Here is a 21,008-nt window from a genome sequence, read left to right as displayed (position 1 = left end):
CTCTACTAAGTGGTATGTTCCGAGCTGTCAGCAGAGAGTTGGCGTGGAATGACATTAGTAGACGAATAAGTTTGAATGGCGTTTATAAAAGTAGGAAAGATCACAATATGAAGATAAAGTTGGAATTCAAGAGGACAAACTGGGGCAAATATTCATTTATAGGAAGGGGAGTTAGGGATTGGAATAACTTACAAAGGGAGACGTTCAATAAATTTCCAATTTCTTTGAAATCATTTAGGAAAAGGCTAGGAAAGCAACAGATAGGGAATCTGCCACCTGGGCGACTGCCCTAAATGCAGATCAGTATTGACTGATTGACTTGCTCATTGGATCTTTAACATCTTGTAAGAACCCCAAAGGTTATATTTTTCTCTAAATTCTAGGCCTTCTTCCCCTTATATTTTTACATTTGGTTGTTTTTTTATCTGCTTAGTATAAATATTGTAAAACCTCCTCGGAGGGTACTCTGCTGTCCTCTCCGTTCGGCTATTACCACGCTCCCGTCTCCTGCTAAACCACACCAGTGGCAAATAAAATAATGTTTCCACGCCGCTGGCCCCTCAGCCTCACCACAAAGTCAGTACCCTAAAACATTAATGTCCAACACAATTCTGCCGCCGAGATCTTACTGTCTCAGTGCCCCGCAGCCGTGCGGCGCCGTACCGCCACTGAGGTGGGGTACGGGCCCACTCCACTCCAGTGAGGTCAACCAGGGTACGGCGAGCCGGAGCACTCCTTCCGGCCAAGGCTGATGTGCGGCGCACCATCTGCAAACTGCTCGAGGACTGTAAACAATCGTCGCGTCTGCGGCGTGCTTCACCACGACTAACTCCTCTCATAGTAGCGGGAGAGATCTCAGGGTACTTGAGTGGTCCGGTCGACCTCGACTGAACTTTGGCAGCGGCGACTGGTCTTGCTGTCAAAATTAATTGACTGCTAATGTACTTCTTCTGCTACATGGTCACTCTATTAATAATTTTTTGACTTCAAATCAACTTTTGGTGGATTTAGAAAAATATTACTTCCATGAATTAATGTTTATGTTTCGCAATACTACTACTACCAAAAAACTCTAAAGCTGGATTTAAACTAGTCCTACCCATCCATATTAATCAACTTCAGAGACCTCCGGCAACTGAAAAGTTATATTTTTCTCTTCAAAATTCTTCTTCAACTAATCAGCAACAAACTTGGACTTTGTTTCGAATTTTTTTCTCTTCTGTGTCACCCCTTGGAAGGATTTTCTTATTTTTTTGGGGGGGGAGGCCTGTACCGGGCGGTACACCTCTACGACGCAAGTTCAAATCTTGCGCCAATTTAATCTACTCTACAGGAGAAACCCTGAAATTTAAAAACCGAACTAACTCTACTGTTTATCAGAAGATGTCACTGTTTGTTTTCAATGTGCTTTTGTTTCATTAATCAAGAAGTGTGGACATTCTCTAACAGATGTCTCTACAAAAAGAACTATGGTAATGCACTCTGGTGCAATGGAATGAACTCTCTGGAAGAAATTTTTTATTCATACGTTTTGTCTTTACTATATTTTGTTCTGTTATTTGTGGGTTGTCAATATTAATCCTTTCCTTCCGCCTGGTTTGAATGTACCCAATCAGGAATTTTTGTTATTAATTTCCCACCAATAAGGGGTTTCTTCATTGCCTTGTGTATAAGTTTTTGCTGTCAACCAATAAATTTTGTGTGGGGGTGTCTACTCATTCCTGAAAGGTCTCGAATTTTCCACGAGGGTATAAAAACTGCTGATTTTCTGATCTCCTGGCCACTTCAGTAACATCTAGCTTAGTGTGTGGATATGTAGCAGGGGGCGGGAAGCGCCCCGTTCTTCAGGCAGCTCTTCATCAACTCTCGGGGAAGGTTCGAATCCTTTAATATGTAACCTACCACTTTAAAATGTAAATTCCTTTTCAGTCTATGTAAAAGCTACAAATCTCTTTTACTGTAAAGCGGGAATAGAGAGTGCTTTACTCTCTCGAGCTCCCCTTCATTTTGAAATTGAGGTGACTACGTTTTCATAACCGTTTCTACGCTTCCTTAATGTGTTAAGTTTCCTCATACGAGTCACCTGCATAGATTGGGATTAGCCCCCGTATTATCGGCCTAGTGCCTCTTAGGTTTTAATATGTGTATTTAGAATTACAGTTCTCGCTTCTATTCCCCTTGTATTTAGGGCCGTTTAAATTAATTCATTATTTTTTCATTTGCGGCCCAGTAGAATGGGTACAAGTTGCCCCTGTTTATTTATAAGTATGCCTTACGGGCAGTTGAGTGTAAGGTCTGCTTATGGCCTCCTGATAGGCTAGAACTATTGAGAGCAGGTCTGCTCTTTCCTAAATTTGACCTCTGTGTGCCTCTAGGAGGCTTAACATTGTAATTAGGAGCAAGTACTCCTTGGCATGATGGGGTTTTCTGCCCCTTTGTTCAATTTTGTACCTTGGTAAAGTTGGGCTAATAGCTCAAGGATTGTGACTGTGGGGCTCGAAGCCCAAAATCTTGTAAAAAACCCCTGAACGGGTAAAATTATTTTGTACCTGCTTTTCGTTGTTATTTCACCTAGTGGAAATTGTTAAATGTTGTTATCTGGTATTTGTTGATTTTGAAAAGGAAATATAACCTTTGTTAAAGTTTTAAATTAACTTTAATTTTGTAGTTGAGACTTATTCCAGCCCGCACCTTCTTTCACCTCTGACTACCACGGATATCTCCGTAACAACAATAATAATAATAATAATAACAATAATAATAATAATAATAATATAATAATAATTATAATATAATTATTATTATAATACCACCGGGTGGTACACCACCACGCCGCTAATTCAAATATTGCGCCAGTTGAAACTTCTCTACAGGAGAAAGCCTGAACTTTAACAATCTGTATTAACTCAACGGTTTCTCGGAAGATGTCACTACTGAAAATTTGGTAATTTTGAAGTGTTCTGAACTGTGTCTATTTTGATTTGTGTTTGTTTGCTCCGTATCAAGAAGTTTGAACATTCTCTAGCAGATGTCGCTACCCAATCGTAATCCCTTATTTTACATTATTCAAAGGTACGCTATTAAATTACGAAATGAAGCATTTGTAGCTTCATTCTTCAATCAACTCCCGCAGTAGAAATGCACTGAAAAATCCAGGCGAAGCATTTTACACTTTTTATTTCACATTCAGTACAACAAATTATTTTAAGATACACTCGCCAACAGAACTGCGACTCACTCATTAAAAAATCTCTGAATTTATTCCGCACTTCAAACCCTTCAGCTGGAGCTGTGTTGTTTCTTCTCGACGGGGTAGCTCTGGGAAGTACGTCTTCGTGGTCTAAGTGTTCATACCCTCTATATCTATAATCAAATTATGCAAAATACAAACCGCCTGAACTATCAGTTCCTATTTTTTAAATTTTCAACTACAGCTGAGAGCTGCCAGCGGCGTGCGCACGGGGCTGCTGCAGGGTAAAAGCTCCATGGCGAGCACCGTTGCTATAGTAAGCAGCGAGATGTTACGGCGAGCATCCATGTGACAGCAGCGAAGCTGCAGCATAAACGTACACTTAGGCAATTGCTGCAGGTCCCCAACATCAAACAGTCTGTCTTTGTTAGCAGAATCTAGTCGGCCTGCCTATTAATTTGAGTGGCTGATCATTACAACAAGAATGAAAAAACGAAAATACCGTTTGACGTACAAAGTTGTAATTTTATGCGAAGGGTCTTCCTTTGTGTCTCAGGTGTAAACTAACCCTAAGGGGTTTAGATCGTGGTTGACTCTCAGAAATACAATACTCATTCTTTCGAAACCGTTTCGGGCACGAACTTATTTTTTATGAGGGGTGGTCTTCTATATCCTAGATATTAATAAATATTAAAAGCATTTACCCCTTAAAAAGTATTCATTCCTCCATTTCTATTCGACGTACAGAATTTAAAATTTCCCGATTTGTTCGCTTTTACTAGGGTTTTAAACATATAAATTCTTCCATATGGGGTACAAATGAGTTCTAGATCAGAAAATAAATAATCATTTCCCCAAAACCATATGATGTACGAACTCAGGGCGTATTTTACAAGCTCATCTAACAGTGGACTCTCCAAAATGTAAAACTTTGATAATTAACTTTCAGTTTAAAACCGTAGCGAAGCACGGGTATCTTGCTAGTTGATTTATATAAGAAAACATAAAGGTCCAATAATACTGCCTTGAGAAATTCCCTTCTTAAATATTACAGGGCCAGATAAAGATTCGCCTATTGTAATTCACCGAATTCCGTTTCCTGGAAAGATAGCCCCCCATTCAGTCACCCATTTGTCTAGTCATTTTTACCAGTAGTCTCCCATGATCTACCCTATCAAATGCCTTAGATCAGGGCCTCTCAAACGCCCAAAATCTCACGCGTGCAAATCGAGGCGCAAGGTCTCCGTGCACTGTGCATCGGTACCGCTCGGCTCGTCTCAGACCAACGCTTCGTCTCTGGGCTACTCGGCTAAGCTCGGCTCATCTCGGCTTAACTCGGCTTAACTCGGCTTAACTCGGCTTAACTCGGCTCGTATTTCGAGCGCTACGGAGCAAGTGAGGAAGTGGGAGACAGTAGGAGCGAGCGAGACAGGCGTGGGGAAGGAGAGAAACAGCGCTATTTTTCCAAATTGAAGAGTGTGGGTCTGCACTCTGGTCAACCAAGCGAAGTCGTCTTTTGCACCGTGCACAGTGGATGCGCCAGGCGCATGCAACCTGAGAGGCCATGCCTTAGATAGTTCAACTGCGATACAGTCCAATTAACCTCCTGAATCCAGGATATCTGCAATACCTTTCTAGACTCCTACAACTTGAACTCCATTGGAATGACTTTTCCTAAACCAGAACTACGTTCTATCGAACTAGTTATTAAATTTGCAAACATGTCTAATATAATCAGAAAGAATGCTTTCCCATAGCTTACATGCAAGGCATGTCAAACTGACTGGCCTGTAATTTTCAGTTTTATCTCTATCACCCTTTCCTTTATACCCAGGGTCTACTATAGCAACTCTCCATTCATTTGGTAAAGCTCCTTCACGCAAACAACAAGCAAATAAGCACTTCAGATACGGTACTGTATCCCAACCCATTGTCTTTAGTATATTCCCCGAAACCTCATCAATTCCAGCTGCTTTTCTAGTCTTTAACTATTGTACCATCCTGTAAATGTCATTGTCATCATAGGTACATTTTAATACTTCTTTAGTATCACCCACCACCTCTATCTGGACATTATCCTTGTAACCAACAATCTTTACATACTGCTGACTGAATTCTTCTGCCTTTTGAAGATTCTCACATACACTCTCCCCTTGTTCACCAATGATTCTTGGAATATCCTTCCTGGAACCTGTTTCTGCCTTAAAGTAACTATACATATCCTTCTATTTTTCACTAGAATTTGCATGACTGCCAATTGTGCTTGCCATCATGTTATCCTTAGCTGATTCCTTCGCTAGATTCAATTTTCTAGTAAGTTCCTTCAATTTCTCCTTACTTCAACAGCCTCCTCCTCAGTCTCTTTACTTTTCTGTTATAATATAGTGGATCTTTACCATTACTTACCACCTTTAAAGGCACAAACCTATTTTCACATTCCTCAACAATTGCTTGAAACCCATCCCAGAGTCTGTTTACATTTTGATTTACCGTTTTCCACCGATCATTTTTGCTTTTTAAAAACTTCCTCAAACCTGTTTTTTCAGCCATATGATACTGCTTAATAGTCCTAATTTTAATTCATTCTTTTCTACCACATTTATTGTTAACTACGACAAAACAGCTTCGTGATAACTAACACCATCTGTTACTTCGGTTTCTCTATAGAGTTCATCTGGTTTTACCAACACCACACCCAGAATATTGTTCCCTGTAGTTGGTTCCATCACATTCTGATTCAGATGCCCTTCTCATATAAACTTATTTGCCATTTGTTGGTCATGCTTCCTGTTATTCGCATTACCTTCTCAATTGACAATTGGTAAATTGAGATCACCTGCTACCATCACATTCCTTTCCATATCGTTTCCAACATAGCTGATTGTCTTATCAGATAATTCTGAATCAGAGTCAGTGCTACCCTTTTCCGGTCTGTACACTCCAAAGACATCAAGTTTCCTATTATATTTAGAGATGAGCCTTACCCCTAGAATTTCGTGTTTGTCATCTTTAACTTTTTCGTAGCTTACAAATTTGTCTTCCACCAGAATGAATACTCCCCCTCCTTCCATTCCTATCATATTTCTACGATACCCACTTCAGTTCCATGAGAATATTTCTGCATCCATTATACCATTTCTCAGCCATGATTCAACTCCTATTGCAATATCTGGTAAGTATATATCTGTTAAATTAATTCTATTCCTTTCTTTACAATACTTCTACAGTTCAACACAAACATCTTTATGTCATCCCTACTTGACTTCCAGATCCCTGTACCCTTATTACCGCTCCATACACCACCCGGTTTCCCTTAATGTACCTCCCTATAACCCTTCAAGACAAATTCCCTAACTTATATTTACCAATGCGGTACGAATAGTGAAATTGGTCAAAAAGTGACATTTTCTAATTATTACCTCATAATAATATTTGATTTCTCCTGAATAATTTTATGCATTATTTGTCGAATAATTCCAGTTGGAAGTGTAGTTTTTATCATTTCAAAATTAATAGTGCAAGTGTAAAAAGATCCAGTCGTTCTGCGTTGACTTGCTTAAGTGTCTCTATCTCTGGAACTATTCAATATACAAGGCTGTGGTTTTCAGCTATTTATTCCTTGAATCAATGTTAATATTCGTGATCGTGTTAAGAGTTTGGATGCACTGTGTAAACAGAAATGACGGTATTACACATGGATTTTTTGGGTGGTTCTAGTGTTTTATAGGTGTCGAACTGAAAACCTAGTGGTTTTGTGTGTTATTACATGTTCTTATATCTCATTTCAACATGACTAAAAGAAAGGGTTGTTTTAAGAAGCGAAGTTTCAACGGAAATAAGCATTCTACGTGATCTGAATCCAGTGCTGATCCTGATATAGATGTTTCACAGATATGTGGTAAGGACGCCCACTACTGCTTCGAGGAGGCAACTTGGAAACCCTGAGGTTTTACTTATTGACAAAGAAGATCATGTAAACAGCATACTATCCGCAGTGATGGAAGCTATTAAACCAGTATGTAGAGGTTTAGCTCATCCTGACTTTCTTTCCAAGCGTCTCCATCGTCGAACGCAAAACCAGAATGAGTCTTTCAATAATGTCATTTGGACCCGCATACCAAAATATGTCTTTGTAGGAATGAAAACTCTATGCTTGGGTGTTTATCATGCTGTGATAACGTTTAATGATGGTAATAAGGGAAGAATTAGGGTATTAGAGCAACTTGGTATCACTTCAGGAGCCGACACACTGCAAGCCTTCCAGCGAATGGATCGACTTAGGATTATGAAAGCCCAGCGTGCAGCAGAGGAAGTGACTAAAAAAGCAAGAGGCAGGAAAAGAAGGAAGCTTCTAGGTTTTCAGGATGATCAAGAAGGGGATGCAGATTATCCTGATTATAGGGCTGGCTGTTTCTAGGAGCTCGCATGCCTATAATGAGAGTTAATGTAAAGTGAAACTTTAAACCTGATTTCCTGAAAATGACTTTTAAAAAATATTTGACCCATTATCTCAGGAACTATTACAGATACATATATCTAATTTTACACTATGTTATCTTTTAGTATACTGCAGCTACTGAACCACCAAAAGATTTTTGCCTCTAATGGTTTCTTACTTACAGAAGAAAAAGTGGACTTTTAAATTAAAAAATGTAACTAACAAATTATTTGTCTGTATATACTGATTATGGATCCGTAATCAGAAAAGGAGTGATACTATAATTTCCAAAAAATTCAGATCTCTGTCTGTCAAAGGTTCTGAGATAATGGGTCATAAATATCGCAAATTTTACACTGTAGGTATAGGTTGTACGTACTCCCCTTAGTGAGGGCCATCTGAGAGCAGATCCCTATCTCGTCCCCACCCGTTAGGATCTAGAAATCTCACTCCAAGTTTCCCACAAACCCACTCCATAGTCTCATTAAATCCCCACTCACCTTCCAGTCAGTATCCCTCCTACACAGTATTAAACTGATAACAATCTCCGCTCCTTAAACTCCACCCTTGCTGCATTTACCAGATCCCGCACGTCCCCAACTTTGACTGAACTAGTTTTGCTGTGATTTCTGGGCCTATCTTCTGCCACCCTTCAAGTAATATTGACTTCCTGCTTTCCTTACCGTTATTTCATTATTTCATTATTCTGTTTTATAAAGTTTATTAGATATGTGGTTAAGTGTAAGAGAGGGCCGTGAGCCTTAACTTCGCCACAAATGAAGGCATGAAATAAATAAATAATAATAAATAAATTTTCTTTGTTGCAGTCTCTGTTTCAGTTCTGCCCATAAATGCTGTATGGGGTTTAATCTGGTGACTGTAATCGGTGTTTGTAGTACATAAGATGTATTGTAAAGCAACCAGTGCTTAACGACTTGTAGAATATGTAATTTTTTGGGAGTAATTGTCACCAGCATTGCCTAATTTTTGACACCGAGATTCAGATGCTGCTTTAAAATATCAAAATATAGCACCCTATCTATTGTTGCAAGTATTATGTAGAAGTTGCTTATACCAGCCTCCAACATACACTCCCATATCATGATTGGTCCACCCCCGTGTTTAACTTCAGGTTGAAAGTTTCTACTGTGGAGTTTCTCATTCTTCTTTCTCCACACACTTCACTTTGCAGCCGTACCAAATAATTGAATTAAATGCACGTGTCCCGGGCTCTAAGGGTATAATTTAAGTAACTCAGTTTCTCATGTAAATATTTGAATGATATTCTTTGGATGAGAAACTTCGGAAATCACTTCCCGGGCGTCGAAGTCCCACCTTCCTTGCTTTCACTCCTTCAACGGCTGAATTGAAGAGCATATGGGTCAATAGTCTGTTCGGTAAAACAAAATTGGGCACTAAATTCAACTATATTGCAAGTAGGGTGTTCCATGACATGAAAGGAATACTCTAATTACGAAATGAGAAGATTTTTGTTCCCAATAAGAACATAAAGATTTAATTATCTGATAGAGTCACATGGTAAATAACATACATGAGATATTGCCATGTGGTTGCATAAAAATAAAATCAATTATTTGACGAAGATCTTTATGTCCTGTCAGTCTATATTATATCTGACACGCAAGACACTTCTATCACATATTATAAACACGCATCTTAGGAATTTACATATCTCTGAACAAGGGCGTCCTCTTTCCATACTGGTGAGCCCCGCTGGTGTCTCTTACCCTAACGTAAATTAACACACGTTTAAAAATATACACTATAGATGGCAATTGTCGCGAAAATGACACCTTCATTAGGTGTCTATCATGGGTTTCAGGTTTTAATGAAAATTCGATTAAGCACATTCCTATATTCATGAACATCATATCACCGTAATTTGGATATTAGATTGATATGGTTATCTTAATAAATTCACAATATCGGCTTAAGTATGTTTATCCGGGATGTCCTATCCTAACACATCACAACGCGGACCGAAGAACGTTGGTTCCCTGTAAGACATCCCAAACACAATAAAACATACAAGACGTTCACATCTCCTCTCTTCTCTTTTCTTAAGGCTGAATCTCCTTGTGGACTACTCCAGTGACTACAGCGCCTCAATTTTTTTTGCCTGGCCGGGTGACTCCTTATCTTTAACTACCGCACCCCGCAGGCCACAATAAAACATATAGGCCTAACACCAGAAAAGAAGTCGGCCTCCACACCTCCGCCATGTATACCTGCATTCAACGAGATATCCATCCCTCAGTCCTCGAGTATCAGATAGAGAATGACCTACGCATCCTGGGCGTCTACAGTGCCTCAAGGCTTATCGCCGGCCCAAACCAGTTCACGAAGTATTACTGTTCATCTCCGCGGCGGATGACTTACAGTACATACTACAACGAGGAGTGAATATCCGTGGCCGCCACTACAGGACGGAGCCTACGCCCCCGCACATCCAGGACCAGCTACCCCAAACGGAACAGCTCCACCTTCAACCGCGCCGCCCCCGCAGCAGCAGACTTCGAGTTCTCTCCCCACCGCTCCAATAATCACTACAACTACTAGTACTACCTCCACCACCACCACCACCACCACCACCACAACTACCTCTGCCAGATCCGTTCCCCCGCCCCGTTCACTACTACAATCATGACCCATTCCTCCCCCAACGTTCCTACAACCACCACTACCATGACGCACCCTTTCCCTCTTATGAGGTTTCCTCTCACCCCTCTTCAACTAACATCTCATGATACACTCCAACCTCCTGCCGAAGAAACAGCCAGTTGTACTCCTGCCAATATAGCAAGCCAAACATCGACACTACCATTGCCCGACAGTATTCTTGGCATTCCACTATAAGGCACCTACATATTGATGCTCATTCTACTAAGAAGTGATATTTAGACCTCCCCAAAAGACCATATAAGCTGAACATGTTTCAATGTCCTACAAATATAAAAAGAATATTTAAAGGCTGTGAGTTCAATAGACTACAATGTCATCCCAGTATCAGCATTTTCTCCATTTAACAGGATATGAGTAAGACATCCCATCAAAACTTCAGGACAAGTTCGACCATTTCGGTTCCAAAATGTACCATACGTTAAAATATATTATGTAAATTGTGTAAAATTAGTTTTTAAGAATAGTTCTAGCACATGTTAATCTCCAATAAATTGTAAAAATGTACAGATGATTAATCCCAATTTCATCAAGCCGTTCTCATTACTGATATTATGAAAGTTAACAGTCAATATATTTCTATTAAATGTGAACAAGAGTAGAATGTCACATTAGAACTTTAAAACATGGACGGCTTGATCACTCCTTTGCACTGTTATATAAATAATATTGACTATGATTAATCCTAAAATAGCATCCACTCAGAGCTCTGACTCAAACTTAATGCAATGATATTGTTATAGTCATAAAAACTCAACCAGTATTGAATAGGTGGTTTCAACAAAGTAATGTTAATATTTAATAATATTGTACGTAAACCAGCACATCCCATGAGTCATCTTAACTAGGTTGAAGTCGCAAGGGCCGTCACTTTATTTCAAGAAGTATGGACTTTTGACGTGTTGCTGGGGATCTCAATGTCTCTCCGTCAGTTATTCAACGCTTGTGGAATCGCTACAATGAGACAGGCCAGTTCACAAGGAGGGTTAGACAAGGCCGTGGACGCATGACAGCCCCACAGGATGACCTATATCTGACCATCTGTGCAAAGCGGCGTTGTTCAACAACTGCCAGAGAACTGCAACAAGACCTCAGGACGGTCACTGGAGTCACGGTGTCTGACCAGATAGTAAGGAACGGTTTAAGAGAAGTGTCCTTACGACCCAGACGTCCTTTTCGAGTGCCCAGCTTAACGTAGCAACATCCCGCAGCTTGCCTTCTGTTTGCCTGTACCCTCGTCAAGTGACAACTTCGCCAATGGAGACCTGTGTTGTTCACAGACGGGTCCACAATTCCCCTGACACAGCGTGATGGACGTCAACGTGTATGGAGTCGCCGTGGTGAGCGGTACATGACAAATGTTGTCCGAGAAGGCGACCGATTCGGGCAAGGTTCTGTGATGTGTGGGGTGGCTTCAGTAGTGATGGCCATACGAATCTTCTCGTCATCCGTGGTTATCTTACCGCTGCGGGGTACAACGAGCAGATACTTCTACAGCATGTGTTGGTTGCTTCATACGGTGTTGGCCCGAATTCGTACTCATGCACGGCAATGTCAGGGCACATCTAGTGCTCATCACCAGAGCTGTCTTGCAAGAACTGGACATTCAAGAGATGGAATGGCCAGCAGTGAGTCCCGACCTTAATCTCATCGAGCATGTGTAGGATAGGCTTTACAGGAGTATGCATGGGCGTCCTCTTCCACCAAAGTCTCAACAAGTCCTCGAACAGGCTCTTATTGATGAATGGTAATAGATACCTAAACGTGACCTCCGTCGACTTATATGGAGCATGTCACGTAGGTGCCAAGCTGCGATAAATGTTCGTGGAGGACATGCACCATAATAAAGCTCTCCAACTGTGATGAAAATCCTCCCTGGAGGACTGTTATCACTTTGTTTTCACCCCTATTTGGACATTTCCGTTTGTGTTCTGAAAGTGAAGGCGAATCCATCGATGTTCTTTAGTATACTTCTACGATAGAGAATAAAGGTTTACTGGAAATATACCTGGGTGTGAGGTATTGTTTTGTGAGCGTGACATACGTTCAAAAGCATGTTCCCCTAATTTTTTTGAACTGTGTATATTGTATGTACTCGTACATATGCCGTAAGTCAATAAGAATACACAATGGCTATCTGCAAGCAGTACCAAGGTCGTGGCAAGACAAGTTTAGGTTAAGTTAGGTTGATAATGAAATTTTCTTCCATTTGACCTGAACTGATCTTTATAAAGGAGGTAACGTCGCTTTCCTTTCCGGAGGATTTCTTGCAGATTTTTCTTACTTCTTAGACATCCTTATTCGAATTCTATATGTAAGTGTTGGACAAAATAAAACCTAGGTGGCAGATTAACAGTAACTGTAAGACGTCGTGTCGGTAAGTAGGTTAGCGACACTGAATCGAACCCAACAGTTAGGAAATAACTAAAAATCACTACCTTCAGTATTAAAACGGGTGAAAGTGTAGGGTTGTCCTCTTAGGGCCGGTTGTATAAACATAGCTGATCCGAGATCAATTTTGATTCGAGATCAGAAAATGATCCTTTCCAAGCTGCTCGTTGTATTGTATAACATTGATCTCGGATCTCTTGATCCGGATCAACTTTGATCCGTCATCGTAGAATTTCGCTTGGCAACGTCGTAAACAGCGTGGGAAATTCGTACTATTCAGGAGTATGTTGGTAGTAAAGTCATGTTATTTCATGTTTTTAGTCTCTCTGATGTAGTGTCAATCAGATCTCAAACACATCGACTGAAAAATGGACATGAACTTGGATGTCAATGAGCGAAGAAATCGAGCGCCGAAATTTACAGCGTATGAAAAGGAGTTGTTAATTGATTTGGTTGTTACTAAATATAAGAATACAATTGAAAATAAAAAGACTGATCCTGTAAGTACGAAAGAGAAGGAAAACGCGTGGAAAGCACTAGCTTCAGACTTCCATTCCCACGCAAATGTAGCGCGACGGGATTGGAAAACCTTGCTGTTATGTTACAAGAATGTAAAACGACGAACGAAGAAGTCGGTTGCAGATGTTAAAGTAAGTAAATAAATACATATTTGCGTATTAATCACTAGTTGAGACTTCGTAGTATTGTACTTAACCAACTGTACATTCTTACTAGGTCAACATTCATAAAACAGGCGGAGGTCCATTCGTACAACCTACGGTGGATGAAGCTGGACGGAAACTCGTAGCAGCATTAAAGCCTCAATTCCTTCCACTAGCCTGCGAGTCCGATTGCGATACGAACTTCCACCAAGAAGTTATTTTTGGTAAGTTCTTGAAATCCTGATATAAATAACTAGGAATACCGGTACGGGGTGTTCGAAAAGTAGACTCATACAGAGCTACGCTTTTCACAAGCATAAGGCATTGTAAATTAATTACCGATACACAGGACTATGTCTGATGTTATTTTGTTTTTCGATCTAGTTAATATTGCGATAAACCCTTTTCCTTAATTAATCGGTCATCAGTAACTCCAATAAAAATGACAAACTACCCCTTGTTGACTAAGGACAGGTTAACTAAATACAGTGCACATTTACTATGGAAGTACATAATGTCTAATTTTATTATTTAGATGTACGTGAATGTGATGTGGAGGATCCTGTACTTACAATGAAAACTGCAGTGAACGAATCACAATCTCAATCTGTTGCTTTCGTGGAGGAAATAGCTGTCAGTGGGGTTTCTTACAACATGGTAATGTATCAAGTTTCGTGACTACTGTATGTTGCAACAAACTTAAGGGTGGTTAATTCTGATATATATTACATATAATGGCCGGTTTCTGGTAAACTACATTTACCTATGAGTTACCTAAATGTGCTTGTAACTAACTGCGCTGTTAACTTTAGTGAGTTTCTGGAAACTTAAATCCATATTTATAAGCCCTGGTAATGAACAGTACAGATATCGTCATGTTTAGTATCTCTCGTCCTCGAATAGATGTATCTACGCAAATGTTTTTAGGGTTATTTTGGTAATATTTAGTTACTTTTACTAGCAGAAGTTTCCTATATTGAGAACTGGTTGGCAAACATGTACACAGTGATTTAAATAAATCTGATTCATCATGGAATAATCTCTCATAATATATCTGATATAATAACGCGAAAACTAGTTATATTTCCCCTTCTTATTCACAGTACGCAGATATAGTCTTAAATTTCACCTAGATCCGTTGTCGTCACTAAAATAATACAAATACACCGCGATAATCAAACAGATCACTTTTCACTGATCCAGAACACAAGCGTAAACAATAATAATATAAATGAAAATCGTGCGTGTAATTTCACCTGATCAGATGCCAAACTCTTCAAGAATTCCATTTCTTCTGGGCTCTCATGGCACAGCTTGAACAACACGAAATCGTTACAAACTGCAGTCTCCAATAGCCAAAAGAAAATAGATACCGGTACCACTACATTTTTCATTAGTATTTCCGTAATGTACTCCTCGAACTGAGGATTTGTATTTCTTATAACTGCAACGGACTAGTCACTTGAGATGTTTTACTTACACTCACCATGTTCTAAGGGGAAGGAGATTGCAGGCCAAGGGCTCTATTCAGGATCAGAATTCAGGACAGGTGTCTGTGCGAAATCGGTACGAGTCACTCCAGGTAGAACACAGAGGGAAGATGAGGGACAGGGAACTGTTGCTGAGATGCGTGGAAGTAGGAGGAAGGGAAAAGGTAGGAAAGGGAAATGTAGAATAGAGGATAGGAAAAGACAGGTGGAACGGGGTCAAGGGAAGGAAAAAAGGGAGGAGGAAGTAGCTTCTGCAGCTATCAGGAAAGATAGGGCTGACCAGGAGGGGAGGGGATCAAATGAGGTGGGTAGGGTTGAGGCTCTGGTCATGGGGGATTCCATCGTTAGACACGTGGGGAAAGTGTGTAGAGGAAAGGGAACCAGGGTAGAATGTTATCCAGGAATTAGGTTGAGGCAGATGTTGAGGAAAGTAGAAGAGAGGGAGGAGGGGAAGGAGAAGGAGAAGGTGGTAGTGTTTCACGTTGGTACCAACAACGTAAGGCAAGCTGATATAAGTACCAACATAGTTGGAGATGTGTGGGATCTGGTAAATGCAGCACGGGTGAAGTTTAAGAAAGCGGAGATTGTTATTAGTGGAATACTGTGTAGGTGGGATACTGACTGGAGGGTGATTGGGGATTTAAATGAGACTATGGAGTGGGTATGTGGGAAACTGGGAGTGAAATTTCTAGATCCTAATGGGTGGGTAGGAGAAAGGGATCTGCGCTCGGATGGCCTTCATTTAAACCGCAGTGGTACGTATAAGTTAGGAAATTTGTTTGGAAGGGTAATAGGGAGGTACATTCAGGGAAACGGGATGGCCTAGGGAGCGGTGATAAGGGAACAGGGAACTGGAAATCAAGTAAGGATGACATAAAATTGTTAATGTTGAACTGTAGAAGTATTGTAAAGAAAGGAATAGAATTAAGTAATTTAATAGATATATATTTACCAGATATTGTAATAGGAGTTGAATCATGGCTGAGAAATGATATAATGGATGCAGAAATTTTCTCACGGCACTGGAGTGTGTATCGTAGAGATAGGATAGGAAAGGTGGGAGGGGGAGTTTTCATTCTGGAGAAAGAAGAATTTTTAAGCTACGAAAAAGTTAAAGATGAGACACATGAAATTCTAGGTGTAAGGCTCATTTCTAAAGATAATAGGCAACTTGATATATTTGGAGTGTACAGATCGGGAAAGGGTAGCACTGATGCGGATTCGGAATTATTTGATAGGATAGTCAGCTATGTGGGAAACGACATGGAAAGAAATGTGATTGTAGCGGGAGATCTGAATTTGCCAGATGTCAATTGGGAAGGAAATGCGAACGACAGGAAGCATGACCAACAAATGGCAAATAAGTTAATATGGGAAGGACAGCTGATTCAGAAAGTGATGGAACCAACCAGAGGGAAAAATATTTTGGATGTGGTGCTGATAAAACCAGATGAGCTCTATAAGGAAACTGAAGTAATAGATGGTATTAGTGATCATGAAGCTGTTTTTGTCGTAGTTAGAAATAAGTGTGATAGAAAGGAAGGTCTTAAAAGTAGGACTGTTAGGCAGTACCATATGGCTGATAAAGCAGGTATGAGGCAGTTTCTAAAACGTAACTATGATCGGTGGAAAACGGTAAATAAAAATGTAAACAGGCTCTGGGATGGGTTTAAAGAAATTGTTGAGGAATGCGAAAACAGGTTTGTACCTTTAAGGGTGGTAAGGAATGGTAAAGACCCACCTTATTATAATAGAGAAATAAAGAGACTAAGAAGGAGGTGCAGACTGGAAAGAAATAGAGTTAGAAATGGCTGTGGAAGTAAGGAGAAATTGAAGGAACTTATTAGAAAATTGAATCTAGCAAAGAAGGCAGCTAAGGATAACACGATGGCAAGCATAATTGGCAGTCATACAAATTTTAGTGAAAAATGGAAGGGTATGTATAGGTATTTTAAGGCAGAAACAGGTTCCAAGAAGGACATTCCAGGAATAATTAATGAACAAGGGGAGTGTGTATGTGAGGATCTTCAAAAGGCAGAAGTATTCAGTCAGCAGTATGTAAAGATTGTTGGTTACAAGGATAATGTCGAGATAGAGGAAGAGACTAAGGCCAAAGAAGTAATAAAATTTACGTATGATAACAATGACATTTACAATAAGATACAAAAGTTGAAAACTAGAAAAGCGGCTGGAATTGATCACATTTCTGGGGATATACTAAAGGCAATGGGTTGGGATATAGTACCATATCTGAAGTACGTATTTGATTATTGTTTGGCCGAAGGAGCTATACCAGATGAATGGAGAGTTGCTATAGTAGCCCCTGTGTATAAAGGAAAGGGTGATAGACATAAAGCTGAAAATTACAGGCCAGTAAGTTTGACATGCATTGTATGTAAGCTTTGGGAAGGCATTCTTTCTGATTATATTAGACATGTTAGTGAAATTAATAACTGGTTCGATAGAAGGCAATTCGGTTTTAGGAAAGGTTATTCCACTGAAGCTCAACTTGTAGGATTCCAGCAAGATATAGCAGATATCTTGGATTCTGGAGGTCAAATGGACTGTATCGCGATTGACATGTCTAAAGCATTTGATAGGGTGGATCATGGGAGACTACTGGCAAAAATGAGTGCAATTGGACTAGACAAAAGAGTGACTGAATGGGTTGCTATATTTCTAGAAAATAGATCTCAGAGAGTTAGAGTAGGTGAAGCTTTGTCTGACCCTGTAATAGTTGAGAGGGGAGTTCCTCAGGGCAGTGTTATCGGACTTTTATGTTTTCTTATATATATAAATGATATGAGTAAAGGAGTGGAATCGGAGGTAAGGCTTTTTGCGGATGATGTTATTCTCTATAGAGTGATAAATAAGTTACAAGATTGTGAGCAACTGCAACGTGACCTCGAAAATATTGTGAGATGGACAGCAGGCAATGGTATGTTGATAAACGGGGCTAAAAGTCAGGTTGTGAGTTTTACAAATAAGAAAAGTCCTCTCAGTTTTAATTACTGCGTTGATGGGGTGAAAGTTCCTTTTGGGGATCATTGTAAGTATCTAGGTGTTAATATAAGGAAAGATCTTCACTGGGGTAATCACATAAATGGGATTGTAAATAAAGGGTACCGATCTCTGCACATGGTTATGAGGGTGTTTAGGGGTTGTAGTAAGGATGTAAAGGAGAGTGCATATAAGTCTCTGGTAAGACCCCAACTAGAGTATGGTTCCAGTGTATGGGACCCTCACCAGGATTACCTGATTCAAGAACTGGAAAAAATCCAAAGAAAAGCAGCTCGATATGTTCTGGGTGATTTCCGACAAAAGAGTAGCGTTACAAAAATGTTGTAATGTTTGGGTTGGGAAGAATTGAGAGAAAGAAGAAGAGCTGCTCGACTAAGTGATATGTTCCGAGCTGTCAGCGGAGAGATGGCGTGGAATGACATTAGTAGACGAATAGGTTTGAATGGCGTCTATAAAAGTAGGAAAGATCACAATATGAAGATAAAGTTGGAATTCAAGAGGACACACTGGGGCAAATATTCATTTATAGGAAGGGGAGTTAGGGATTGGAATAACTTACCAAGGGAGATGTTCAATAAATTTCCAATTTCTTTGAAATCATTTCGGAAAAGGCTAGGAAAGCAACAGATAGGGAATCTGCCACCTGGGCGACTGCCCTAAATGCAGATCAGTATTGATTGATTGATATTGATTGATTGATTGATTGAACATGCATTGTCAAAATACTCTCGGAAATGCCGACGTTAAGTCCACAGATAAGAAGCTAACATAAACTACAGCTCCCTGCGTGATTTTTAATTGACGAAGTCCAGATGTTTTATGTTTATTGGGAGTCTAACAGACTTCACGTCACCGGTTAAAAGATATAATAACATTTTAAAAAGCAACAAAAATCGGTAAACTATTTATTATTCAACAGCCTTATATTAAGTACATACCGGTACCTAAGAGATCATAGGAAGGGTGGGAGGGGGAGTGTTCATGCTGGTGAAAGAAGAATTTGTAAGCTACGAAAAAGTTATAGATGAGACACATGAAATTCTAGGTGTAAGGCTCATTTCTAAAGATAATAGGCAACTTGATATATTTGGAGTGTACAGATCGGGAAAGAGTAGCACTGATGCGGATTCGGAATTATTTGATAGGATAGTCAGCTATGTGGGAAACGACATGGAAAGAAATGTGATTGTAGCGGGAGATCTGAATTTGCCAGATGTCAATTGGGAAGGAAATGCGAACGACAGGAAGCATGACCAACAAATGGCAAATAAGTTAATATGGGAAGGACAGCTGATTCAGAAAGTGATGAAACCAACCAGAGGGAAAAATATCCTGGATGTGGTGCTGATAAAACCAGATGAGCTCTATAGGGAAACTGAAGTAATAGATGGTATTAGTGATCATGAAGCTGTTTTTGTGGTAGTTAAAAATAAATGTGATAGAAAGGAAGGTCTTAAAAGTAGGACTGTTAGGCAGTAGCATATGGCTGATAAAGCAGGCATGAGGGAGTTTCTAAAAAGTAGCTATGATTGGTGGAAAACGGTAAATAAAAATGTAAACAGACTCTGGGATGGGTTTAAAGAAATTGTTGAGGGATGTGAAAACAGGTTTGTATCATTAAGGGTGGTAAGGAATGGTAAAGACCCACCTTATTATAATAGAGAAATAAAGAGACTAAGAAGGAGGTGCAGACTGGAAAGAAATAGAGTTAGAAATGGCTGTGGAAGTAAGGAGAAATTGAAGGAACTTACTAGAAAATTGAATCTAGCAAAGAAGGCAGCTAAGGATAACATGATTCAGTACAAATGTAAATGCTAATGGTAAATACTCCGTAATTTCAGATTGGGTGTTCACTAACTGTTGGTGAGACTCATGATTCAAAGCCTGATGAAAGAAATCTTTAACATTATTGTTGCACTGGAATATCAGTTTGAGCCTGGTGAAAATCCGTTTGATTCGAGTTTCATTTTATTTTGACGATTCATTTCCCGAGTTGGAGTATATATCTACAGTAGGAGCGTCATGCTCCGAGGTGATTGTAACCGAAACAGCTGGGACAGATGACACCATACAGGTGGAATCAGTTACTAGTTTTTATTCAACCGGGCCTAAGCCAGTGATAACGTTGAAGTAAACGTACTGACCGAAATATTGTAAACTCTAGCACACCCAAGCACGTTAAAACTATAATGAATGACTGTTATAGTATAGTCAGATTATCACTTACTAATGTTTACGAAACTAATTTGCTGGAGTCAGTTCTAGCACAGAGGTACCTATAGCACTAGCTGCAGTTACCAGACTTTGCGCAGATAAATGTGAATAAGCTGATAACTGTTGTTTCGGAAACTCATTTTAAATGTATCACCATGTTCGGTCACTGGTAACTACTCATCTAGAGATAACTGTCATTCCAGGAACCGGCCATAAATCAAATATACTTTTCACACGCTTAACTGTTCCTTATTACTATTCGACTAGCTTTTACAGCACGGCCTTCTTCTTCTTGCTCTTATTCTTATTATCTTTCTTTATAATCACATTCTCGTATTTCAATTCTGACTGACTGATTTTAGGAACAAGTACCAGATACAGATGTCAGTCCTGGCCCCAGCAGACGAACTTCACCTCCTAAAAGGAGAAGAGCTGAAGCTGAGGGAAGTTTAAGGGACAGCTTTTACAAGAGAAGGCTGGAATGTCTGGAGGCAGAACACGCCATAAAAATGGAAAATCTCGATCTAGACCAGGAAATTTAAAAAATGAGCTAGCGGCGGCAAAAGCCAAAGCAAATGAGCATTCTTGTCAATACAAATATATAGACTTGTTAGTATTTAGAAATATGAAAAACATACCTGAACACGTTGTTAATTATTTCATTCCTAACTGCAGTATTTCCACCTTTCAGCCCAGCTTCCTCGAAGACAGGAAATTTCTCGAAAACCCTTCTTCCTGCAAAAATATCTCCTTCTACTTCAGGTGCACCATGTGTGGAATCTAAGGCCATGTTATGTAGGACAAACGTTGCCACTATAATAGGAGGAGCCCGAAGCAATTTCATTCGAAGACCCATCTTCAAGCAGAGAAATCGTCTTTTAACAACCCCGAAAGTTCTTTGA

Source organism: Anabrus simplex, chromosome 2 (assembly GCF_040414725.1).
Source record: "Anabrus simplex isolate iqAnaSimp1 chromosome 2, ASM4041472v1, whole genome shotgun sequence".
Lineage (NCBI taxonomy): Eukaryota > Metazoa > Arthropoda > Insecta > Orthoptera > Tettigoniidae > Anabrus > Anabrus simplex.
This window is presented reverse-complemented; position numbering follows the sequence as displayed.